Source organism: Panthera uncia, chromosome B1 (assembly GCF_023721935.1).
Source record: "Panthera uncia isolate 11264 chromosome B1, Puncia_PCG_1.0, whole genome shotgun sequence".
NCBI lineage: Eukaryota > Metazoa > Chordata > Mammalia > Carnivora > Felidae > Panthera > Panthera uncia.
The window spans coordinates 30,239,397-30,267,359 of NC_064811.1; the positions used below are offsets into that span (position 1 = coordinate 30,239,397).

General features: G+C 39.1%; 1 long non-coding RNA gene across 1 annotated transcript; it reads right to left on the reverse strand.

Annotated features, from left to right (window-relative positions):
* Window positions 1–27,963, reverse strand: LOC125922698 (uncharacterized). The gene is made up of 3 exons (XR_007457747.1): window positions 27,653–27,963; window positions 21,916–21,980; window positions 1–378 (listed from the first exon to the last, which is right to left on the reverse strand). It is a non-coding gene; the product is annotated as an uncharacterized LOC125922698 (long non-coding RNA).

The window sequence follows — 27,963 nt, forward strand, 5'->3', positions numbered from 1 at the left end:
TTTGGTAAGGGCTTGAAGACTTTCGACAGCCTAACCTTCAGATGCATGCAGTGAAAAGATTACTTAAGCAAGATAGCATTGATTGATATTTTTCTCACACTTATTCCTATTAATGGGGCTAAAAGACATTAGTAATTAATAACCTCAAGATTGATAATTCTCATTTTAATCATTGATGTTGGTCATCACACATACTGGGAGCATTAAAGAAACGTGGCAAACATTTACTTTGAGTTTTAATGATGGGCTGTTTGCAAGGTTTTACAAGGCAAATGCTTGGGGGCTATTTATCTCTTCTCAGGTAAGGCCCCAGCTGCTGCATGAATACTAACACGAATTCTCAAAATGAACCAGTGGACTTTCCACAGGTGTGGTTACCTAAAGAAGAAATATGACACATACTCATTTTCTTTGAAATAAAAAGACAACATTTTTAAAACCAAGAAGCCTTACACTACCTAATCACTTATCACTGTCCAATTAAAATGCAATTCAGAAAACATTTTGAATAAATTAAAATACCTAAGTGCAAACAGACACCTCTTGAAACCTACATGTATATTGTCCCACCCACTCTCATCCAAGATTCTTACTATATCAGTCTAGGGCTTTATGCTGGTGAGCGTGTGCTTACATATTCTTCCAGGAGATTTCAATATGGATGCATCTCATCACCACAACCAAATGAAAACTACTCTTTCAATGCTTCAGTAAAGGGTAATTGAAAAGAAATCAAAAGGCCTCAGTGTATGATCATGGTGCAGTTCACACACTTACCATCTATACTGATTTTTGTTTAGCCTTCTACAACCAGAAGCTCTCTTTCCAGGGGCAACCTCTTCCTCCCACTTTGTTCGCCCTGAATCCTATTATTTCTTTATTCCTCTCCTCTTGGCCACAGGAGTGGTCACATGACCCAGCCCTGTCCAAGCGTTTATCCTATTCCTCTGGCCAAAGTGACTCAAAATGGGGCAGAGAAAGTACTCTCCAGGATTTTCTGCCCCAGCCACTAAGACGGGCAAGTGTTCCTTTTTCCACTGCGGATGTTAAGCTGGTAGAATGTGTCCAACCTGCTATGTGATTGCTTAAATTCTTTGGCTTATTTTCCTCACCTATAGAATTGAAACAATGGCATCCACCATGCCTGTACACGAAAGCATTGAGACATAACATTTAAGCTCACATACATCCCTCCAAAATAAATATTTAATTCAGACAGTAAGTCATCCGAACTAATTATTTAGTATTATATAAAAATGTCTTAATTTCTTAATCCTTAAGGAGTTATTCCATTGTCATGTAAATAGTGCTCATCAGCAAACAAAGCAAAAACCTCAATCTATTTATAAACCAATAATTAATAACAATGAATAATTCATTCTTCAGCCACTGAATAGTTTAATCACGTTATTAGTTATATCTTAATAGCCCTTTCCTCCAATATTAAAATTATATTTTAAAACTTCTAATTTCCTGGTACAATGTGTATCAGTCACTCTCAAATTTATCAATCACCTGGTAATCATATAAAATGCAGATTAGGATTCAACAGGTCAGGGTGGGGCCTGAGATATGGTATCTCTTTTTTTTCTGGCTTTATTGAGCTATAATTCATATATAACGTTGTGTAACTTTAAGGTGAACAATGTAATATGATACACGTATATACTGTGGAATGATTACCACGACAGGGTTAGTTAACATCTTCACCACTTCACATAATTACCTTTGTGTGTAATTGTGTGTATGTGTGTGCATGTGTGTGGTGGTTAGAACACCCAGGGCACCTGGGTGGCTCAGTCAGTTAAGCTTCCAGCTTCGGCTCAGGTCATGATCTCGCAGTCCACGAGTTCAAACTCCTGCATCGGGCTCCCTGCTGTCAGTGTGGAGCCTGCTTCAAATCCTCGGTCCCCCTCTCTCTCTGCCCCTTCTCCACATGTGCTCTCTTTTTCTCTCTCTCAAAAAATAAATAGACATTAAAAAAATAAGATTTACTCTTTTCAAGGGAGGCAACCCATAAAAGACTCTTAAATACAGAGAACAAACTGAGGGTTGCTGGAGGGGAGGCGGCAGGGGGGATGGGCTAGATGGGCGATGGCCATCAAGAAGGGTATTTGTTGGGATGAACACTGGGTGTTACATGTAAGTGATGAATCGCTAAGTTGTAGTCCTGAAACTGATACTACATATATGTTAACTAACTTGAATTTAAATAAATTAAATAAATTAAATAAATAAATAATTGATTTACTCTCAACACTTTTTTTTTTTTTTGGTTAATATACAGTGTAGTATTAGTTTCAGGTGTATAATATAGTGATTCAGCACGTCCATGCAACACCTGGTGCTCATCACAAGTGCCCTCCTTAACCCACATCACTGATTTCACCCATCCCCCCACCCACTTCCCCTCTGATAACCATCAGTTTGTTCCCTCTAGTTAAGAGTCTGTTTCTTAGTTTGCACCCCCCTCTCTTTTCTTCCCCTTTGCTCATTTGTTTCGTTTCTTAAATTCCACATCTGAGTGAAATCAGATGGTATTTGTCTTGTCATTAGTTTTGAGCAATTTGATTATGATGTGCTTTGATGTGGTTTTCTTTGTTTCTTCTGCTTGGGGTTTTTGAGATTCTTGGATCTGTGCTTCTATAATTTTCATCAAATATGGGAAGTTTTCATCCACAGTTTATTCAAATGATTTTTTTCTGATTTTTTTCTGTTTTCTTTTTTTTTAATTTAAATCCAAGTTAGTTAACAATACTTTTTGAGTATATAATAGCATTTTTAACTGTTGTCACCATGCAGTACATTAGATTCCCAGAACTTATTCATCTTCTAATTGGAAGTCTGTGCCCTTTGATCAACATCTCCCCATTACCCCGACCCCCCAGCCCCAGCAATCAGTGTTCCGCTCTCTCTCCCCTTCTATGAATTTGACATTTTTAGGTTCTACATGAAAGCGAGATCACACAGTACTTGTCCTTCTCTGTCTGACTTATTTCATATATGCATATAACACAACTTCTTTATCCATTCACCCATTGATAGACACGTAGGTCGTTTCCGTGTCTTGGCTATTGTGAGTGACGCTGCAGTGACTATGGGGTTGCAGACATCTCTTCAAGATAGTGATTTCATTTCCTTCAGGTATATTCTCAGATGTGCAATTGCTAGATCATGTGGTGGGCCTCTTTTTACATTTTTGAGGAACCTCCATACTAATTTCCATAGTAGCTATAGCAATTTACACTCTCATCAACAGTGCACAAGGGCTCCCTATTCTCCACATTCTCCCCCAGTTCTTGTTATCTCTTGTCTTTTTGATAATAGATATCCAAACAGGTAGGAGGGGGATGTCTCAGTTTGATTTGCACTTCCCTCATGATTAGTGATGTCAAGCACCTTTTCATGTACCCGTTGGTGATTTTCATGCCTCCTTTGGAAAAAATGTCTATTCAGGCCCTCTGCCCATTTTTCAATCAGATTATTTTGGGTTTTTGCTATTGAGTTGTATAAGCTCATTATATATTTTGTACATTAACTTCTCATCAGATAGGTGGTTTACAAGTATTTCCAACAAACTCTAGATGACAGGTGTATATCTGGGCTGCAGACCAGCTTCGAGCATCAAGGAGCTAGAACAAAACCCTCAGATCAATATAAATACAAATTAAATTAGTTTAGTTGGGAGTTGAAGATTGAAGACATAGCCTTATTTTTCTTATTAAAAAAAATGTGATTATGACAAATGGTTCTCTGGGCTTTTGTCTCCTCATCTTAGATGAAAATATTGAAATTTGTTATACAAAAAAACATAAGCATACAGTGGGTACTTAAGAAATTATTGATTGACTGACATTGGAAAATACCATAGAATCACATCTTGGGATTTTTAAGGACTTACTATTCTAAGTGAAAAGGCTGGGCATTTTTTATTAGGTAATTATTATAGAGCTTCCAGATTTATATTCAGTCTTCATTTTCACATAATAGTCAATTTGACAAATATATATATATATATATATATATATATATATATATATATTTGTTTTTTTTTTTTTTTTTTTTTTTTTAACATTTATTTATTTTTGAGACAGAGAGAGACAGAGAATGAACAGGGGAGGGGCAGAGAGAGAGGGAGACACAGAATCTGAAACAGGCTCCAGGCTCTGAGCTGTCAGCACAGAGCCCGACGCGGGGCTCGAACTCACGGACCGTGAGATCATGACCTGAGCCGAAGTCGGATGCTTAACCAACCAAGCCACCCAGGTGCCCCGATCCTGTCATTTTCAATGAAGATTTGAGCCTATAATTAAATGTTGTTCACAGTTCAGTGACCTAGGGTTCATACTGAAAAGACAAGTTAAAATGGTAGGTAAACAATGAAACACATTTCTGACCAAGCGACTTCATGAAAATATACACTGGAATATGATTGTCAGTTAAGGTGGCTTCTTAAAGGCAGCCTGCATTAGAATAGGGTGTGCATTTCCTTCCCATGCCTTGCAGTGCTGGTGCAGAATAGTAAACATATCATTTTAATATAAAATAGACATCCTGGTTCAAAAGTTGCAGCATAGAGTTGACTCTTTAAGCCAGAAGACATTGAAATATACTGAGAGGCAACATTTCACCAAGAAATGCACAAAGTTCATCAAATTTCAGTCATGAAATTTCAGCTAAGAATATTCCTTCTTAGCATAAAAGATTTTGACATTCTCTGTTTAACAGATTTTAAAGTGAGAGTAATTTAGTGTATCTCAGATAATATTAGAGTAATCGATGGATCGGGTTTCCTTGTTCCAAGGTAGAATACCAAGTATTCAGTTGAGTTGTTGATGATGGATTGATTTGACCCAGACTTAAGGATATCCCTAAAAAAGCAAAATAATAAGATCAACGTTTCCCAGGGTGGTTTCTTTTTTGTTGTTTTTTGTTGTTGGTTTTTTTTTGGTCGTTCCTTGATCAACTAAGTCGATTTTGGCTTTTAGTTACTAATCAATATTCCACTAATGCCTGTTATAACAATTCAAAAAGACTTAACAGAACCTCATAAGAGTCAATTTGGTTAATTCCCACCCACCCCCCCCCCACATAGGTAAATGTGACAAATGTATTTTTATTTAGTGACACCTGAGGTGGGTTAGGATTTTTTAAGTTTATGGGCAGGCTTTTTTAAGAGACCTGAGTGAGAATTTCAAGCTAACGGCAACATTTCCATGAAGTATATCTCTAAACAAAAGAAAAATCTGACAGTTGTTTTGAAATCAGCATACCATGTTAAGTTTAACACACATTCCAGCACAAAGCTGGTCATTCCATGACCAGTCTAGAAAGAATTACCCACATGGTATAGATGAACATTTGTCCATTCAGCTTCAAGATAGCTCTTAACGTCTGTAGAAATCATTTTTTTTTCACTGAAAAAAAAAAAAAAAAACCATCAGGTGTTACATGGCACAATTATTTGTGACATTGTCGGGGATCCTTTTATTTTTGCTATATATTGCCTCATAATTGCAACTTTGAAAGTGGATTACTGAGTTGAAAGGGCAGAAAAGTTGAAGGAGTGAGTTTATGAGTTGAGCTCTGTGTGGAAACCTCCCTTGGGTAGCTCAGCATCCAGCAGTATATAGCATACATAGATTAATGATTTGAGTTAGAATAATATGACTTGTTATTTAAGTACAAGGATAAATAATGAACACTACCACGTTTCCCAATCCATAAAAAACCTAACCCTTTAAATTTTTTAAAGTAGCTATATAGCAGATAAAAACTTTTTTTTTTTTTTCCTGTTCTTTTCTCAATCCTTTTACTGTTACGTTGTTGTCTAAAGGTTGGAAGTAGATTTCTGAATCTTTTGGAAGTTTCTTGGTTGAGGTTATCCCATGTAGAGTTTCATTATCTTGGCAGGAAAACAAACATAAGGCAGATAACATTTGAGGCATTTAGCACTACACCTGGCACATAGCATCCGTTTAGCATTTGTAAAATTATGTATGGTATGCTACATAATTTCTTCATTTGATATTATACTAATCAGAGACATTTTTCATGTAAAATAAAATGTTTTTAATCACCAACACAGAAAAATGGGTCTTTAGGCCAAACTTCATGGTGATTGCAAAATATTTAGATTATTTAAAATACTGATGAAGAAGCTCAATCTTTTCCCCTTTTAGCAGATGTGAGATTTTCAAGATAGCTCTAGTGGTAAGAACTGGGGGCCTACTTCAACGCACATGTGCTGAAATGTTCTGTTTCCCAGCTTTATAATTAGAGATTATTTCACAGTGATTTTCAGCATAGATAAAATTTAGCTCACTTAAGATATGACAGCCATCATCTCTTATTTTCATTAAACATGCTCTAGAGCGGGTGGTTATAGAAATAAGATAGGAATTAGCATCTGAAAGTTTAAAGATGATTGCAAAATCTCTTCCTTAGAAAATTATGGGTTTCCCTTGGCTTAGCTTTCCTAAAATAAATCACGATTGCTCCAAGTGGCAGCCTCTGCTGCCTGATGTATCACATTTGAGCGTTCATCCACATCCACAAAATAGAAGTCTGACTTCAGTTGTTCCAAAATATAAGCTGTGTCTCGCTCTTGAGATGTAGGGACAATTGGCTGAGTGTGTCACCAAAGCCCATATGCCCCTGCATAATTTGCCCACTTTTCCTCTTCGAATGTGTCTTGGCACAAATGCATCTGCTCCGCCATACACGCTCTTCAATGACACGCAATTTTCCTATGCCTGGGAGCAAACCTTTAAAGTGAAGTTAAAAAAAAATAATAATTAAGAAACTATTTCTAGTTCTGTTTAAAAAACGAATAAAACTTTGTCTATGGAGGGCCATCAAACAAATCAACTTAGCTCTTCCACTGATGATCATTTCCTGTGGTGTCCATTTATCAAGGGGAAGAGTTCGTGTTGGCTGGCTTCCACATTCAATGGTGGTTCTGTCAGCATTCAGGGACCATGAGAGTTGTTGCTCTATTTTTTTGGAACCAAACTCCGATGCTCTGGGAAAGACAGTCTGTGAAGTGCTTAGGATAGGAAAATTTTCTAAGTCCTCTGTCTCCCACTTTCTACGTGAATTATTTTCATCTCTTCATTGCTGTGATATTCAAGGACATTCTTATTAGGAAGATGTTGCTGATGGGAGTGATCCTCAAAGGGACCTTAAGACAAAAACGACCTTGGATATTTCATCTGAGCGTCCCAGGTCCTTCAAATGCTTCTGAAAAAAACCTAAGGAGGAGTCATAGAAATAAGTGCATACATCTCACTGTTCTTCTTCTTCACTAATTTCAGAATACAGGGCCACCAATTTATCCACTAATGTTTCTTTCTCACTACAGAAAACATAGGATTTAGTAAGCACTTATTACTTGGTATTGGACCAATCAGTATGGAGGTCTTGTGGACTTAGGGCTTATTTGACACAGGTAAGACGAGAGAGTAAAGGGCAAAGAAAAACACATAAAGCAAGTGTGCAAAAGCAGACAGAAGACCATTTGGCCGCCACAAATGAAAGATGTGACCTGGGTTCTTGACTTTATAGTTTCTACTTCTGGTAGTGAGCGAGACTTTCTGTATTTCCTATGTAGATAGTCTGTGAGATACCACGGCTTTCTTCCAATAGATTCTCCAAAGCATTCAATCAACAAATATATATTGACTTTGTACTATGTGCCCAGCATTGTAGAAAGTTCTAATTAAACAACAGAGTATGAGATAGACATGGAAACTATCTTCAGAGATTGTATGGTTTGACAGGAAAATGAAACACTGAACAGATAATTCCACCAAAAAAACATATTGTGAGAGGGGAAATACAATCTGATATGAAAGCATGTAGTTTGGGTGGCATGAGTCATTATGCAGCATTAGTCTACCAGTCATTAGTCGGGTAGAGAGGGATACTGACACTGGTTAAACAGGGCCTCTTTGAGGAAGTAGCATGTCAAAAGAGACCTAAAGGATTATGGACAATTGACTAGGTGAATGGAGAGGGAAAAGTGAAAACATTCCAAGCAAAAGAAAAAGGTAAGAGCTCTGTGAAGCCTCAGGATAGATAATTGGTATTCTGGGAAATGCCAGTATGAAGAAATCCAATACAGCCCCCAAAAATTGAAGAGGTAAGTAAAGGTTAAAACTTAGGAATGCTTTTATAATTAGTGTAGATTTATAATATATTTTAAAGTCAGAAAATTTAATGCCTCTAGCTTTGTTCTTCTTTCTCAAGATAGTTTGGGCTATTTGAGGTCTTTTGTAATTCCAATGAATTTTAGGATAATAAAATTTTTATGTTAAAAAATGCCTTTGTATTTTGATGGGCATAGCATTAAACCTTTGTATCTCTTTAGCTAATTAAAACAAAGTGGTATTAACATAAAGACAGACATATAAACAGTGGAACAGAATAGAGAGCCCAGAAATAGATTCACATGTATACACTCAATTGATCTTCAACAAAAGTGCCAAGAATATAAAATGGGGAGAGGATAGTCTCTTCAATAACGGGTGTTGAGAAAACTGGATATCCACATACAAAAGAATTTAAATTGGACTCATACTATACAAAAATCAATTCAATATACATTAAAAACTTAAAGGTAAGACCTGAAAATATAAAACTTCTAGAAGGAAACATATGAGAAAATCTTTTTTTTTTATGTTTATTTATTTTTGAGAAAGAGAGAGACAGAACATGAGCAGGGGAGTGGCAGAGAGAGAGGGAGACACAGAATCCAAATCAGGCTTCAGGCTCTAAGCCGTCAGCACAGAGCCCGACACAGGGCTCAAACTCACGGACCATGAGGTCATGACCTGAGCTGAAGTTGGATGCCTAACTGACTGAGCCACCCAGGTGCCCCAATAAAATTCTTGACAGGAATGTTTGCAATGATTTCTTAGATATGACACCAAAAGAAAAAACAACAAAAGCAAAAATAAACAGGTGAGACTCTATCAAACTAAAACTCTTCTGCACAACAAAGAAAACAATCACCAGAATGAAAATGCAGCCTATGGAATGGGAGAAAATATTTGCAAGGAGTTAATATTCAAAGTATATAAGGAACTCCTACAACTCAATAGCAAAAACTAAAAAAACCAACAACCATAAGAAACATGTGACTCAACTTAAAAATGGGCAAAGGGCTTGAACAGACATTTCTCCAAGGACACAAATGGCCAACAGATACATGGAAAGCTGCTAACCATCTCTAATCATGAGGAAAATGAAAATCGGAACTACAATGAGATATCACCTCACACCAGGTTATTCTCAAAAAAAAACAAAACCAAAAAAAAAAAATGTAAACAGGTTGTGGAAAAATGGGAATCCTTGTACACTACCAATGAGAATGAAAATGGTGCAGCCAAGATGTAAAACAGTATGGAGTTTCCTCGAGAAATTAAAAGTAGATCTACCATATGATCCACTAACCTACTTCTGGGTATTTATCCAAAGGAAATAAAAATCACTATCTCTAGGTGATATCTGTATTCCCATGTTCATTGCAGCATTATTCACAATAGCCAAAATACGGAAACAACCTAAATGTCCATCAACAGATGAATAGATAAAGAAAATGTGATATTATTCAACCTTAAAAGAAAGGAATAAATCCCATCATATGGGACTACGTGGATAAACGTGAAGGACATTATGCTAAGTAAAATACCAGTTGCTGAAGGATAACCACTGCATAACTCCACATATGTAAGGTACCTAAAATAGTCAAACTAACAAAAGCAGAGACTAGAATGGTGGTTGTCAGAGGCTAGCAGGGGAGCTGTTGTTCAACGGATGTAAAGTTCCAGTCATGCAAGGTGAAGAAGTTCTAGAGATCTACTGTACAACATAGTGCCTATATTGCGCACTCTTAAAAAAATTTAGTAAATCTCATGTTAAGTGTTCTTATCACAAAAGAAGAAAAAAGGGGGAGGCATAAGGAACTTTTGGAACTGATAGATAGGTTTATTATCTTGATTATGGTAATGGTTTCACAGGTATGCCTGTCGTACTCATCAAATTGTATATATTACATATGTGCAGTCTTTTGTATATAAATTATGCCTCAATAAATCTGTTAAAAAAGCACTTGAGAATGCTTTTAAGAACTCTGAATTTTATTCTAAAGTCATGGAAAAGCAAAATAAAGTTTTTTAAGAAGTTATGATAACATAATCAGATTTGCATCTTTCACCATTTCGGGCTGTTGCATTAAATAAGGAGGGAAATGATATTAACTGGGACTAAAGTCATGGTTCTCAACTGGAAGCATTATTGCTTCCCAGTGAACATTTTATAATGCATGGAGACATTTCTTATCATCAGGACCCAGGGGGAAGGAGGAAGAGTGGCTACTGGCATCTAGTTGGTAGAGGACAGGGATGCTGTTAAACTTCCTACAATGCACAAGATGATCTAACACAACAAAGAATGATCTGGTCCAAGATGACAATGGTGTTGAGGTTGAGAAACCCTGGAGTAGGCTAAAGGCAATGGAAATGAAGAGAAGTTATGTATTAGATACTTAAGAGGTAAAATTAATACAATTTAGTGATTAGACAGAGGGGTCAGGCATAAAGAGCAAAAAAGTTTAACCCTCTGGTCAACCGCATCATATGCTGCTTTGACTTCAAGTAGATCAACAATCAACTTTTTTTCCAGATAAGTTGGGAGATGAGAAAGTCACCGGTGACTTGGGAAACGCTGGTTTGGTAAAGCAGTGAGGAGAGTTCAGAGTGGGTTGGGGAGTGAAGAGAAGAAATACAACCTTTTAACAATTCTTTTGAAAAGCTTGACTGCAAAGAGCAAGAGAAAAGAGCCATAGCTAAACCAATATACAGTTGATTTATTATTATTACCCATTACTGCTTAAGAAGGGAGAGATTTGGTATGTTTAAATATTAATATCAGGGTTAAATGTCAGTAGAAGAATACTAAAGATACAGGATACAAAGAGAATAATTGTTGGGGCAAGACCTCCAAGAAGGAAGAAAGGGAGCATGACAAATAAATAAGACGACTGATGGAGCCCACATAACAAACAACAGCTTACTGATGTAGTCATTTTCTTTCCATAGGTGGAGATAGTTGATGCAAACTACGGAGTGAAATCCCTAGGAAACTGAAGCAAGGGCATTGCCAAAGGAGTTCTTGTTTGTTTGCTTTTCTCACTTTGGTGGTATTTTGAATATTAAGGGAAAATAAAAGTCTCCTTTTAGGACTCTCTTCACAGGCAATGTTTATTTAAATTCACTTTATGAGCTGAAGGGATAATAATGTGTTCTAAATCAGTATCTTGTCTGTGGCCGTCAGAAAGAGAAATGACTCCTGCTCATAATTGCTAATATATTCCCAAATGTATTTGGACATGAAGAGAAGCATCACTTTGAAACTTTTCTTAGTGTACCAAAGGGCTTTACAAGGTATATGAGAAGGGGTTAGTGGAGAGGATCGAGAAATCATGGATAAATACCTTCACAGTCCCTTGTAACCTGTAGATTAGCTGTCGGGGAGGGAGAAGGTAGGGTAAAGGACAGGAAGTATGCCATCGACCAGCTACGTGATCCTGAGCAAGTTGTATAATACCTCTTTGTCTCAATTTCCTCATCTGAATAAGGGGAATTATAATACCACTTTCATATGGGTTACTTGGAGGATTAAATGAGATAATGCCTGTAATAATCGTCAAGAAATATTATCATCATTAGAGTGGACAATTTGCCCTTGCCAGTTCAGTGATGTAACCATTGGGTCAGTTTTATATTCACAACGGCATGGAGCTTTAATTCATTCTCTTAAACATCTAACGTTAATTCAAAATCCTGACAATGGGCTTTGATACCTAGAATAACTGAGCAATAGAGCATTCTCACTTTTGCTCCATAGGACATTGTCTATCTAAAAGCATCTGCTTAAATCCTAAAGATGAGAGAGAAATCATGCAGAAAGAGATAGAAACTGCCTTTGCCTGTTTGGAGGCCTTCCATTGACTGCCTGATGCTCTGACCTCTCATTTATTATCTCTCTTTCAAGAAGACAGCATGGAGAGGGAAAAACAAAATGCTCTCGATGAAAATATCTGACAAAATGAAAACCTTAGCTTGGAAGTCATCGTCATACACTGAATAGCCACTGTCTTTTGATTACTCAGCTTGGCATTTTATGCCTTTGGGGGGAAAAATGGAGAAAAAGGCTCAGAAGCAGTAATGACAGAATTGGGGTGATCTCTGTTCAGAAGGACACGGACAGGGCAAATGCCATGATCCTTCATTGCTCCAGAACCAAAAACTAATGAGTCTGATTCACCTCTTTGCCTCAAACATGCCTTGGCTGAAGGTTAATCACATTAATTCCTGTGAGTCAACATTCTGCCATGTCATAGGGAAAACAAAAACAAAAACAAAAACCTGTCAACCATTCCAATAGTTAAGGCCCCATGTGATGATTTTCAAACTTTCCTGAACCATAAGAATTCTGCCATCTTTATATGTCCTTTAGGTTAACTCTTTTCTATGAACAAATATTTGGCTGCTGAGAGTCTAGAAACTAGTGTTTTTGCAAATCATGGGTTTTTAAATTGAGGGGCACGAGCATTGTAAAAGGAAAGAGGAGAGCCAGAGGGGAGAAAGACTGGAGAGAAGGGATATCAGAATTGTGAATGGATGCTTTTGCAGACCAGTCATATCAAGTCTAGAATAAAATAAAGCCCACATCTTCCTCCCTGTTTTCCTCTCAAACTAGCCTTTTACCTAAAAAACATCAGGGCTTACAGGTGATGAGCTCATCTTTAGACCAAAACCATAAAAACCAAATGGGTGTTTATGGGAGTTAGCATCGCAAGCCATCACAATACTTAATTACTACAATGCTGACCTAGACCAGTGCTTTCTCAAATTGCGGTGTGCATACAAATTCCCTGAAGTTCTTATCAAAATGCAGATTCTGATTCAGTCACTTTGGAATGGGGCACAAGATTCTGTATCTCTAACAACGAATTCTATTGCATTCTATTGACTTTGAATGCCTACAAATTGCATTGATAGGTTCAAAATAAAATCACTTCTAATGATCCATTTCATTATTGCTTAACCTATGCCAGATTTTTGTGATTCAGAATCCATTCCACTATTTCAGGGCATCAGAATCATCCTAAAAGTAAGTTTTTCACAGTGTATTGATGACCAGCTTATGTCCAACCAACCATGAAGATTATTCAGCGCTTTCCAATAACCCGTCTTAATTATGAAAGGTTTGTTGAAATGGGTCATTATGATGTATACAGAATTTTTTTTTTAATTGGACTCTTGATTTTTTTTTTCTCAGATGTGAATCTTAAGTTCTTAAATTATACAATAAAATTTAAGGTGTAAATTTAGGGTCTATTCACGTGAGTATAACATTAACATTTTTTAGTATGGAGTGACATAAGTGACGTAAAAGAAATCTGAAAATAATCAATGATGTGCCCTTGTGACCAAAATGGAATAAATGGGTAGGCTAGAGCAAAGGCATTTAAGTATCTTATGCACTGCTTTTAGACAAAATCTCTGGCACCAACAGCATTAATAGTATATAAACAGCAAAGTCCTAGTTTAAAATACCTAGCACACATCAGAGAGGCTAACAGATACTGAAGTTGCTGTAACAGTGTGTTGAATTTAACTGAATTGCAAGGCTATGATCTATTCACCAAAGTCTTTGCCAGAAAAGACCAGTGAGAGGAAAAATACTACCATAGTAGGAAGACTTTTGAATGAGAGGGATGTATTCCCAAAAGCCTCTTTCCTTATAGAATATTGCAGCCACCCTCACTCTCCATTGTCTTTTTGTCACTCTGCCACACCCGGTTAAGTCCTAACCTTAGGTAAACCGGACTGTCTGTCTTCCCAGTACCTGCATTCAAATAGCTGAAACGTTCTGGAACAAATCACATCACCAGGTTGATTGATGGCACTTTCAATTTGTAATTCCCAGTCTCAATGTAGCTCTCAACATCCCTTATGATCTTATCACATTATTCCAATCAGTTTCTGCAGATTCTTTTTGCCCTTCACACTCCTTAGATGACCAACCCCTCCCGTATCCCCTTCACCATCTCTGGATGGCCTTAACAAAACATGGCTTGTTGTTTGGCCAGCTGTCTAAAAGCGAACTGTCCAGGCTTTTATTCAGCTTCCGGCAATTTATCTAAATGCAACTTTAGATATTAACTCCTTATCTGATGCATCATTTGCAAATACCTTCTCCCATTCAGTAGGCTGTCTTCTTGTTTTGCTGATGGTTTCCTTTGCTGTGCAAAAAGCTTTTCATCTTAGGGTAGTCTCAATAGCTTAATTTTATATGTTAATTATACTTGAGCAAATAAATAAATAAATAAATAAATGTTAAAAATTAATGTAACTTTAGGCATATATGTCCTAACAGTTCTGGGCTTCAGGTTTGTAGTAGTAAAATAGAGATAGTAATAGTTCCTCCCTCATAAGTAGTGAGTCGGTACATGTAAATGTTTTACACAGTATCGGCTGTCAATAAACCATCAGTAAAAGTTTTCCTATGATTCTAATTATATTTTCACAGGAAAGATGAAGCCACTGGATAGAAATTCCCTTAACTTCCCAACCTCATATCAACAAATCCATCTGCACTTTCATGGCCTCATCTAAACCGGATGTCTTCCAAAAGGCCCCACCTTCTGATGCCATCGCATTGGGGTTAGGATTTCAACATAGGTATTTGGGGGAGAACATAAGAATTTAGTCTGTAACAGTAACCTACAACTAAATGACTCCTATTCCCTCCACCAAAAGCCCTCTAGGTAAAAGTTACAATAATTCCTATATTCCTAATTTCTTTTTTTTAATGTTTATTTATGTTTGAGAGAGAGAGAGAGAGAGAGAGAGAGAGAGAGAGAGAGAAAACGGAGGAGGGTCAGAGAGAGGGGGGGACAGAGGACCTGAAGCAGGCTCTGTGCTGACAGCAGCACAGAATAGTGAGATCATGACGCTCAGCCGACTGAGCCACCCAGGTGCCCCTGTGTTCCTAATTTCAATGATCATTTCGCTTGCGATCTTCTCGGCATTCAAACATTGACTACCTTTCTCTTTGACTTCCATGACGTTATACCCTCCTGATTTTGTTCCTCTTATACCGTAGCTCATGCCAGAAATGTCACAATATCCAATCACCAAGTCTGATGATTCTCCGCCCTAAATATTTTTAAATGCATCCACTTTTGCTCGTGGTTATTGAATAGACAAAATAATATTCCTCTACCTAACCATCTGAACTATCCTTTTTATTCTCCACATAGCATCTTAAAAACCGTATAGCTCTCCTTAAAGTCTTTCAATCACTATTCATTGTTTTTAGGTTGAAAAGAATACTTATCACATTTATTTTAACTGTATCATAAAAAAAACTCAAATATACTTCAAGGTAGGGAAAATACTATGATACATTCCCATATATCCATCACCTAGCCTTAATAATTGCAATTTTATCATATTTCCTTCCTCTATTTTCTCATTCGTTCAGTTGTTTTTTGATTGTGGTAAAAGACACATAACATGAAATTTACCATTTTAACTATTTTTAAGTGTACAATTCTATGGCATTGAGTACCATCAGCACTACCCGTCTCCTAAAGATTATATTTTTACTACACAACAAGGTTGACAAGCATGAACTGCTCTCCATCCTAGGTCACTAGAGCCAAGTCACTTTGGCCTTTATATAGTTTCTTGTAAGTGCCAAACTTGTTCCTTGCTCAACACCTTCACACATGCTTTTCACCTTGCTTAAAATGCTTTTTCCCACCCATGTTGCTGGCCAAATCCTACTCACTATTGAATATTCAGTTTATTTTTTTTTTAATTTTTTTTTCAATGTTTTTTATTTATTTTTGGGACAGAGAGAGACAGAGCATGAACGGGGGAGGGGCAGAGAGAGAGGGAGACACAGAATCGGAAACAGGCTCCAGGCTCCGAGCCATTAGCCCAGAGCCTGACGCGGGGCTCGAACTCACAGACCGCGAGGTCGTGACCTGGCTGAAGTCGGACGCTTAACCGACTGCGCCACCCAGGCGCCCCCAGTTTATTTTTTTTTAATGTTTATTTATTTTTGAGAGAGAGGGACAGAGAGTGTGAGTGGGGGAGGGGCAGAGAGAGAGGGGGGGGGGACACAGAATCTGAAGCAGACTCCAGGCTCTGAGCTGTCAGCACAGAGCCTGATGTGAAGCTCGAACTCGCAAACCATGAGATCATAACCTGAACCGAACTCGGATGCTCACCCAACTGAGCCACCCAGGAGCCCCTGGAATATGCAGTTTAAACATTAGCTCTTTCCATGAAAATGCACACTAGGCAAGGTCTCCAGCCACATGATCTTGCTATACTCCCTTACTTCTATAGATGGAGGTAATACAACATAGGTCAAGCTCTAGAGCCAGACTGCCTCAGTTTTAATCTTGGCTCTGTATGACCTTGGGCAAGTCACTGTGTCTCTGTGTCTCAATTTCTATCTGCAGAATGGAGATAATAGGACCTTGTCTCTAGGTCATTTTGAGAATTATTTAAGTGTTTAGAAAATGGCTTGGACTTAGGGTTGCATAAGCATTAGCAATTACTACTCTTCTTCAAAATACTTAAGGATTTTGTGAAAGTTTCGTTAAATGTCTGTCTGCCGCTATGAAGTCTCTCTTGGTTACCTCTGTATTTGAGAACCTAGTTCAGTGCCTGTTACATATTCCTCAACCAATACTGGTTGAATATTGGTCTTCTCAAATATTTTTGGCTCAGAATATTGTTGTTAAGATCAAATTAAAGGATTAAGAAAGAAAAGAAAAGAGAAAAGAAAAGAAAAGAAAAGAAAAGAAAAGAAAGGAAGAAAGAAAGAAAGAAAGAAAGAACGAAAGAAAGAAACTCATGAAAACTTTCTAAGCTTTAAGCCCCAATGTGCATCACGATGCTGCTATTGGGAAGTTTAGGCATAAACAAATGATAGTAAAGTGTATTTGAGATGTTAAGGATGCACATATTAAATTGCCATGGTTCATAATATATATTAGTGAATCCCAAAATGAGTTCTTTGAAATGCTAGTTTATGAAGTAGTTAAAAGAAAAAAATAGGAACTTTTTACCCTGATTGATAAATTTGGGAAATGCTGCAAATAATTGTCCCCTCCCCCTTTGTAGTTTCACAATATACATTTCCCTGTGAAGCACTGGAAAATAAAATAATTCAACTTCTTTAACTCAGAATTTCACCAGCTTACTTTTTTTCTGTCATAGAACTTTTTTTTTTCAAGAAAACCTATTAATTAGCCATAGGAACCAAATTTCATTCATAGAATCCAGCTTGATAGAAACTGGGGAAGACGTGATATGATTGAAGCGAGAGCAAGGTGATTGCAGACTCAAGCGATCTAACAATGTTTCAGACACAAGTTGGAATATGAGCCTGGCAATACGGAAAATAGAATTTAGAAAGATAAAGAGAGGATAAAAGCATTTCACAGATAACAAAATGTTAGCCATAGAACTGGAATTAATCTGGTAAATATGGAGCTGAACTATGTCTTGGTATCAAATCTCAACGATCTTGCCAATTTTTCTTTAGGATGTTTAGTAAGAACTGCAGAAGTATCTTTCTTTAAAGTTTCACAGAGAAGTTGAGAATTTAACTAGCATTTGAGGAGGAGTTGGTTGGGTAGGTGGTGTGGAAAAGAGAAGGAAAAATGTAAAGGTTTCCGAGCCTTAGTGGGGGTGAGGGCGGGAGGGGTGGGGGATTGGACAGGCAGATTTGCATTCATTGAGAGTTCTCCACTCAGGCTTTTCTGTATATTTGTTGTTAAATTCTAAATTCAGCAATCCTCTAAAGTGGTTATTACTATATCTCTTTTGCAAATAAGTAATCTGGGGTTCACAGAGCTTATGTAATGTGTCCAATAACACACAGCAGAGTTTCAATTGTAATCTAAATTACACACACTCTTCCCATTATACCACACTGCCTCTTAAATTCAATTGGAAATTAAGCACACACACACTTCTCTCTCTTTTGTTGTTTCCAGTCCTATCACCTCATTACATTCTCAATAAAGTCTCTCTCTCTCTCTCTCTCTCTCTCTCTCTCTCTCTCACACACACACACACACACACACACACACCACTCCTCTCCCATGCCTCATCTCCACACAGACACACAGAAAATGTGCTCTTAATTTATCTGAATGTAATCATGCTGTCCTGTATGGTAGCCACAAGCCACATGCGGCTGTTGAGCACTTGAAAGGTGGCTATAGTCCAAACTGAGATGTGAGTGTAAAATACACATCAGATCTCAAAACCTTAGAACAAAAATAAGGTAATAATAATAATTAATAAATTTTATACAGATTATATTTTTAAGGACAATATTTTGAATATATTGGGTTAAATATATGATTCTTAAAGTTAACTTCACTTGTTCCTCTTTCCTTTCTCGAGAAACTGCTAGAAAATTTTGAATTACATGTGCAGGTTATATTTGTGGCTCAAGTTATATTTCCGTTGTACAGTCTGGTATATAATATCAACATTTTTTTTTTGTCCTTTTGAAATTCTCAAGATTCCTCCCACGATTAGGATTAATCCCCTGAAATGCAAGTCCTCGTAAATGTGTGACACATTAAGCCATTATCTTTTCTGAATGAATTTATCGGAAATTAGCCCAATCATCCGGAAAGGCCCTGAATGAATGGGGCTGAGGCAGGAGGGAAAAAAAAAAAAAAAAAAAAAAAAGATTCAGATAAAATCAAGTCCAGGTAGAGAAGGTGGGGGAAATGAATGGCCTGCTGCATTTGGTGATACAGGAAGCTGGGCAGGTTACCAGAGAAGAAGGGGCTCAGGAAGTCGGAAAGACATTGCAAAATAAAAGAACTGCCAATGTGACAGTGTACCCAGGATGGGCCCTAAACATCCATCTTCATGAGTTCTCTTTTAAAAACTAAAGTTTGGAGGGGCGCTTGGGTGGCTCAATTGAGCATCCAACTCTTGGCTTCAGCTCAGGTCATGATCCCAGGGTGTTGGGATTGAGCCCTGCGTCCAATTCTCTCTCTCTCCCTTTGTCCCTCTGCCCAACTCTTGCTCTCTCTCTGAAACCTACATTTTGCTCTGTAAAAATTATGATCTTTTTTTAAAAGAAACTTTCTTTTTTAATGTTTATTTATTAATTTTGAGAGAACGACATTCCCAAGCAGGCTCCGCACTGTCAGCACAGAGCCCCGTGCAGGGCGGGCTCAAACTCACGAACCATGAGATCATGACCTGAGCTGAAATCGAATGGGATGCTTAACCGTCTCAGCCACCCAGGCACCCCTCTAAAACTTATGATCTTAATGCCAAAGATAGACTCTGATCCCATAATTCCAAGGAAGATCTCAGTGCTGCAATCCAGCCAGGGCTTTCTGATGCCCCTCAGACTCATCAAGTGCCATTGATGTTGTTGGGGTTGGACTGGAAGGAGAGGTGTCATGCTTGTGCCCTTAACAAATTACCGGCCCAGTGAGGCTAGCTCAGAGTCTCAGGGCTTGGAAGAGAAAGGATGAATAACGAACAGCAAATAGTGGGGTTTTATTTACCTCAGTTATTTTGAAGAAAATGATCACTATTTCTGATAATAGAGCCTCCCTTGCCATCAGTTTTCAATTAGTTGTTTCATTACACCTATACGTTTATCCCTGATGTGGAAATAGTCTCTGAGGACATATTACAAGCACATACTTATTTAGGCAATTTGAATACTCTTCTGACTGGAGGTGAGAAATCGTGTGTGTGCTTCAATCGCAGTTTTAAAATGTTAAAATGTGTAGCAAGTAGTGAAGAAAATGGCACTATTTTGGATTCTTTTGTTTTATGTAACTTAGCATTTAGATGTCACTGTACATGACCTCTCAAGTCAGGACGATTTAGAAGACAAAATGCGATTTTTAAAAGCAGGTGAGGGTGGAATCTTATCTTTTGAAATACTGTGTTTATGTAAGTGACCGTATGTTTTGTATGTTGTAAAAATACAAAACTCCATTAAGTGGTGGGAAAATACTGGGAAAAGGGTCTCAGCCCAGTAATGATTAACTGTGTCACCTTGGGTCAATTACTTCATGAAATTTGTTTCTCTCCTCTAAATCGAGGATAATTAAATCTCCCTCTGGAGGTTGGGGTGAAAAAAGCAAATTCAATGGACTATAAGTTACAACTACCACCCTGGAACAGAACAGATGTTAACACCCTCAGTGTACTGCTGCCATTTTTTTAAAATGTTTATCTATTTATTTTGAGAAAGAGGGAAGAGAAAGAGAGAGAGAGAGAGAGAGCAGGGGAGGGACAGAGAGAAAGAGAGAGAGAGAATACCAACCAGCCTCCATGCTGTCAGTGCAGAGCCCGACATGGGGCTCGATCTCACAAATTGTGAGATCATGACCAGAACTGAAATCAAGTCAGATGCTTAACCAACGGAGCCACTCAGGCACTCTGTACTCCTTCCATTTTTAAAGGAAAGGCACTATCTCCTTCACTCAAGGAGCTTCAATCATGAATCAGAACATCTTAGAATGATTCAAGCTTTCTTAGTAAATTCCTAAGTCTATTGTCACAGACACAGAGCACCTGTCTCTGGGAGGCCACTCCATCCCTGTTGCCCAGAGGTACTCCTTTCACCTCTCTTGCTTGTGTAGTAAGAAAACAACAATGTTCTCTATCTCGACGAGTGATCAGTTTGACTCTTACAACATTTCTATCTCTATCCAGTAGCCCTTCCTTAAAAATGCCATCTTCGGGGCGCCTGGGTGGCTCAGTCGGTTGAGTGGCCGACTTCGGTTCAGGTCATGATCTCGTGGTCCGTGGGTTCGAGCCCCGCGTTGGGCTCTGTGCTGACAGCTCGGAGCCTGGAGCCTGTTTCAGATTCTGTGTCTCCCTCTCTCTGACCCTCCCCTGTTCATGCTCTGTCTCTCTCTGTCTCAAAAATGAATAAACATTAAAAAAAAATTAAAAAAAAAATGCCATCTTCATTTTGCACTGGAATCTTAACTAGAGAGCCTTTCCAAGACCGTAAGATGATGACAGGACTCGAGATTTTATCTCGGCCTCCAACACTGTGGAAACTTTCCAGCTCTCCTGGAAAGTTATAGGACCACTGATTTCTATTCATTCATCGGGAAAAGCTTTCAAACGGGCAGATCCTTCCAAAAATGGATCCAGTAGCCTCAGGGGATAATAAGTTTCCCATCATTGGAAGTGCTCTGGCAGGTGTTAAAAGACAACATGTTTATTCACTGAGTAATTATTTAATGAGTCTCTACCTTGTGCCTGTAATGGGGTCCTGTGGGTAGAAAGTGAGTAAGAAAGGTAAGCTCCCTGAGTCAGGGTGCTTTTGACCTAGTAGAGGAGACAAATACAAAGGCAAATAATGCTATATTTTGCTAAATGTGTCATAGCAATAATTGTTAGGTTTTAGAAACATGGAGGAGGGCAACTAATACCTAATGAAGACTTCCCATAGGAAAGAACATCCAAGTAAGATCTACAGGAAATATGAAGGTAGAAAGAACAGAAGAAAACATGCTTAGACAAAGAAATAGCATTAGAAAATCCCAGAGTGGAGAAAAAATAAGGCTCCAATAAACAAACTGTAAGTATGAAGAGGACCAAGGGGGTGGGGGGGGGGGGGTGGCTGCAGAGGCACCTGTAAAGATAAAAAGGAACCAGAACAAGGACATTTAAAGGGTCATATACACACATGGAAGAGCTTGGACTTTATTTCCAGGGAAGCCAGGATGCACAGGTGTTTTTCCACAGATCCTGTGCCTGGGGGGTCTGGCTGCAGCCCTGACATCAGAGGGCTGGAATGGAGACCTACCTGGCTCATGTCCTTATACCTCCAGTCCAGGGGAGGGCTCTCTCTGAGGTGTGGGCATCTCTGACCTGGGAGTGTGAAGGGAAAAAGGAAGTTGTTCCAAACTTTCTGAGTTTTGCTTCTTCCATTATCATTTCTCTTAAAAAGCCAGAGGAAAGGAAATTTTCCAAGGAGCCCTGACAGGACCCATAGGAAAATGAATGACTCATCAACCAGAGATCTATTTAGTGATTATCAATGTGCAAGGAATTCCTTTACAAAGAATCCATTGGCACTCCAATAAATAAATTTTATTTATTTAAATACTGGCAAAAGAAAAATAAGAAAAGAAATAAGAAAAGAAAAATAAAAAAGAACATTTGAAATAAGTACTACAAAAGAAAAAACTCCTATATTATGCACCTTTCCAGGAACAGGTACATTCCTCCCCAGCCCCCCATCTTCATAGGCACAAAGACATAAAAAATTTCTAGTGGAAAGAATGACTCAATCTTTTTTCTGTAAATGACTAACTTCTCATTAGTATAAAAATAGCTAACATTAGTTGAACATTTACTTTGTACCAGAAAGACATTAACTGTTTTACATACATTGCTTTATTTAATCCTCCCATGACTGACAGGTAGGTAGGTATCATCTTTATTCCCACTTCATAGATAGTAAAACTGAGGCTAAGAGGTTAAATGACTCACTCACCATCACAGAGCTCACAGTGATGGTACCAGGGATCCAGACTCAGGATCTCAACCACTACACAAGGGTTTCAACAGGCAGAATTCACACCTGCATCAACAACATCTAGGGTACTTGTTAAAAATACAAATTTCTTCAGGTACACTCCAGGCCTATGGAATCAGAAATTCTCCATAGGGGTCAGGTCTAGGGACCATATTTTAATCAGGTACCCAGGGCGATTCTTAGGGACACTGAAGTTTGGAGAAACACTCCACTCTCTACGCCATTCAGAAGGACTTTAATTGATAAAAGTAACTGTCCCAACCTTCCGGGGGGGAAAAATGATCTAAGGGAGGAACATTAGCTTTTGATATCTTTGAGTATGAATGCTCCCAGTAGTAAAACTGTCAGATTGGTAAAGTGAAATCTAGCTACCATCTGCCTCAGGGCTCTTGCTCTAATAAAAGTTGGGGCTGCTCCCCACAGTCGGCACCCTCTGGTACCCCTGCTCTTGAGCCTGGGGCAGCCCTTCCTGACTGCCATAACTGATGGCACTCAGATGAAGTAGAAGGAGAGGCATCCATTGGCCTCCACTCCCAGCTCTGTCCCTTACTAACTGTAAAAACGGAAGAGTTCCTTAAATTCTCTGGACCTGTTTTGTTATCTGTGAAATGGGAATAATAACTCTTGGGAAACAGCTTTGCAACAAAGAGTAGGTTAAATTTTATCCGATACTTTATGTAAGATTTATCTAGTCTAAAGACCTGATGTCTAAGAGGTCCTCAATAAATGGTGGTGGTGATTTCTATAAATAGCCACTCTGGGATGGTCCTTCGATTTTGTGTCCAATTTCAGGACAATGGGCAAAGAGCCTTGGTCTTTTAATCGGACAGATGTGGGCTACGTCCGGGCTTGGTCAGTCCCTGGGAGACCCTGGGCAAGTTCATTAAACTCTCCAATGTTCATCTTCTCACTCCTTACACAGGAAGAGAGGTCTGCTTCTTAGTTCTTTAAAGAATTAAAAGAAAGTATGCAAAGTTCTCATACAAAGCAAGCCCTCAACATCTATTGTTTTCCCTCCCACTTCATAGCCAATGCACCTTGGTTTCTCAACAACCTCAAAACACGGTTTATTATCATTTTAGCTTTGCGTATTTTATTGAATTCTAATTCCTTTTAAGTCAGCAAGATAGAACTTCTGTAATTTCTCATTAGTTTATTGGCTGGGACCCAAACATTATCCCAATATTAGATATGAACCATTTCCTAGCCCTTCCTTATCAGCCCAAAGGATTTGGCCAGACTTTGCTCCCTTAGAGACCAGGTAGCTCAAGCAGTGTCTCTTCCAGGCAAGATATTGGCAGCCAACAGAGGGGAAGGGACAGAAAATCCAGGTCAGCTGCAAAGATGTTCAAATAGTTGGAAAAAGGATTCGTGAAAAAATTGATTTTAAAAAATAGAAATTGTTTCTTCTGGAGATATTGAGGACAATTCAGTGTGGGTCGTCAGCACACCAATGTTTATGCTCCAAGGAAAGGTGCTACTTGGTTACCTCCCATTGCCACAAAAGACAAGGGGCTCTGGGCCGAATCACAGCAGGAGAGATTTAGAGTAAATGTGAGAAAGATGATGGCAACAACAAAGCTGACAGTTCCTCTGATTTGTCTTCTATTATCCTTTGTAAATCTCCCAGAATCATGATTCAAACGTCAGGCTTTGGCCACAGATGATTACTTCTCTAAGCCTCATTCATTCACTCAACACACAACTGGGGAGATACACAACGCTGTATCTGCAGCAAGCACTGTACTAGCCTCATGTTCCCCGACTGTGTGGCATTACAGTCCGGCTGGAGTACATGTTACATACAGGGTCTGTAGAAAGGCATCTCTAGGGTGTAATGATCATTTATTTCCTTGTTCAGGAACTTTGGAAATTCCTACGCCACCCTATCGGTAAAGATACTAAGTTGCAAATTCCTTGGTATGCCATTCAAGTCCTTTCAAGGATCTCACCCTCCTTTCTAGTCTCATCTCTCAAGATTCCTATAAGATGTCTCAACTACACACAGTTCCCTAAATCTACTTTGGTGAAGACATGCTCTTCTACCTTAGAGGTTTTGCCCATGCTATTTCTTCTGTTTGGCATGTTCTGCTTCCCACCATCACTGAACCTCTGGAAGTAGAGCGGCCCTTGTAGTAAGTAATTGACACATTGTGAGTTCTGTGTATCAGCACCCCTGATAGACTGGGAGCCTCCAGAAACCAGGAATCATGGAACATCATTATGGTCTACTGGTTAGCTACGTAACTCACATTATGTCATCAATATGTGGATGATTGGTATAGTAAGGAAGGAAGGGATAGAGAGAGGAAGGTAGAAGGAAGGAAGGAAGGAAGGGAGGGAGGGAGGGAGGGAGGGAGGGAGGGAGGGAGGGAGGGAGGAACTTGATCCATATAATGGGATACTACTTCTGAATCTTAATTATAGTTCTCTCCAAAGGCCTCTTTTCACTTCCTCCACCATCCCTCCACCCCCACCTCTGCCTTGAACTTGTAACCCACTACAGAAACTGAAGCAAAAACAAAATCAGCTTGAGTCAGAACTCAGGCACACATCGACAGAGTGAGTTTTTATGCTAGCAGGTATTAGCTAGATGACCCTGACTGAGAAAGAAGGGGAAAAGAAGGAGTAGCTCTCAGATCAGAGAGGAAGACACAGAATAATCTCAAGGTCAGTAGGACTAAGGTTTAGACCGGGAGGGTGAGGAAAGACCTTCCTTTGAGAGCACCTGGGAGTTACGTCAAGACAGACTTAGTTCTAAGTTGTCATGCTTCCTCCCATCCAAGGAGGACTAATTGCCCGGAAGCTACCTCCTGCCCAGGGAGCATCCCTCTGGAGATAACTGGTCAGGGCACTGGAGATGCTGCCCTAGCTTCTGCCCACCATGAGAACCCTGGACTTCTACAACCCAGAGATCTTGTATGAGAGACATGGATGCTTGTGGCCTGAGAGTGGTATGAAACAATCCAACATGGTCCCTCCTGGGTTGAACTCAAGACACAATGAACAGGAACACGATTACTGAGACTGTCTGAAGGGCCACCACGGTCCCCTTCAGTGATTTCCTGCAACAGATTTTATGAAAAGTGGGAGTTCAAACCTATGGCCACCAGCACGGGCATCCGGAAAGTTCATTTGGAACCTGTGTTAGTTTCCTAGGGCTGCTCTAACAAATTAACACAAACTGGGTGGCTTAAAACAACAGTAAGAACTGGTATGAAATCTACTATCGCACCATTCCAGAGGGCAGAAATCTGAAACCAAGGTGCCAGCAGGGCCACGCTCTAGAGGCTCCAGGAAGAATGCTTCCTTGCCTCTTTGACCTTTTTATCGTTGCTGGCAATTTTTAGGGTTTCATGATAGAGGCAACATAACTCCCATCTCAGCCTCCCTGTTACATGTGCCTTCCCTCTCCGTGTTGGCCTGTGTCTCCCTACACTAGTGATTGGATTTAGGGTCAATCCTAATCGATTATGACCTCAGCTTAATTTGCATCTTAATTACACGTGCAAAACCCTATATCCAAGGTCACATTCACAGGTACCAGGAGTTCAGACTAGACTATAACTTTGGGGGAACATAATTCAACCTACAACAGAATCTTGTTATTTCTTACCATAGCCTTCAGTGAAGTGGCAAATTAGATGCTATGTGATAACTTGCTCTATACATGTTTTTACTCAACTATTGGAAAATCACATCCAAAAAATGACCCAACTACATTAGAATTTCCTAATTAGTGGGGGCGCCTGGGTGGCTCAGTCGGTTAAGCGGCCGACTTCGGCTCAGGTCATGATCTCGCAGTCCGTGAGTTTGAGCCCCGCGTCGGGCTCTGTGCTGACAGCTCAGAGCCTGGAGCCTGTTTCAGATTCTGTGTCTCCCTCTCTCTGACCCTCTCCCCTGTTCATGCTCTGTCTCTCCCTGTCTCAAAAATAAATAAACGTTAAAAAAAATTTTTTTAAAAGAAAAGAATTTCCTAATTAGTGTTTTGCAGAATACCGTATCTGAAGATGTAATTAACTGTGCCAGGACTCAAGGGTTATGTATCTATTAGGGCCCCAATCAGAAGCAAAACCAAAAAATGATATACATTATATGTTATGTATCATAGACAAAGTATCTATGATATATAGCATATATAATATCATATATATATTGTCAAAAATTAAGAGATGGCTAAAGTAAAGTGCAATTAGTAACAGTTTATTGTGCACACACCTAAAAGGCACTTTGCAAACTGGGAGCATTCAAACTAAAACATGGAGTGAGGCTCAAGGGTACATTGTTACGGAGCAGCTACAATAGTGAGAAAGTAGTGACTGTTTTTTCTTCCCAGTGATCGGTTATAATAGTAAATTTTCTTAAATGATAGGGAATCAGTCGGTGGTTATTTCATATCAACCTTGGGAAACAGTTCAAGTTTTCCTCATGATTTCCAGAGGCATAAACAAGAAATGACCCTGGTTGAGTTAGACTTGCAAAATAAGCTAAATTAAGCTTTGTTTGTATGAATAAACTGGTTTTGTCTGCTCAGGGAATTTTCAAGATTAGTCTCCATTTGTTTCTGCTTTTAAAAAATATCACATATCATATGGGGCACCTGGGTGGCTCTGTCCGTTGAGCGACCGACTTCAGCTCAGGTCATGCTCTCACAGCTTGTGAGTTCGAGCCCCACGTCAGCTCAGAGCCTGGAGCCTGCTTCAGATTCTGTGTCTCCCTCTCTCTCTGCCCCTAACCCACTCGCATTCTGTCTCTGTCTCTCTCAAAAATAAATAAACATTTAAAAAAATTTTTTTAATTTAAAAATATCATATAAATACACAAATTTTATATTATATAATTTGGGAACTTTTAAAGAAATCTCAGTAAAGCCGTTGTCTTTCTGTCTGTTGCTGGAGCTTGAAGTCCAATGAAGAAGGAAAGATGAATGTAAAGTGGGGGGGAATAAAGATACGCTAAAATCCAACGGCACAGCTAGAACCCAGATCTCACTGCCTCTTACCACACTGGCATGGGCATCCTCCTGTAGGAGAAGCTGGTGCTCTGCACGTGGGAGTTAAACGTACGCCTGGCTTCAGGGTTGGAGAAGCTGAGAGAGGATTCTTGGAAAGGTAGAGAAGTTGCCGGGGCAGCTGCTGCCCCACATCAGTAAGGTGGGTCAGCAGATAAGCAACCACGTGAGAGCTACAAACCGCTGTGCTCCATTTCCTCCATTTCCGCCTTGTAACTTGCGGCCTGCCCTAACTGGAAACACAGAGAGAAGGGAATTCTGGGAAATGTAGTTCAGCCTAGCCAAGCTGACACATTACAAAG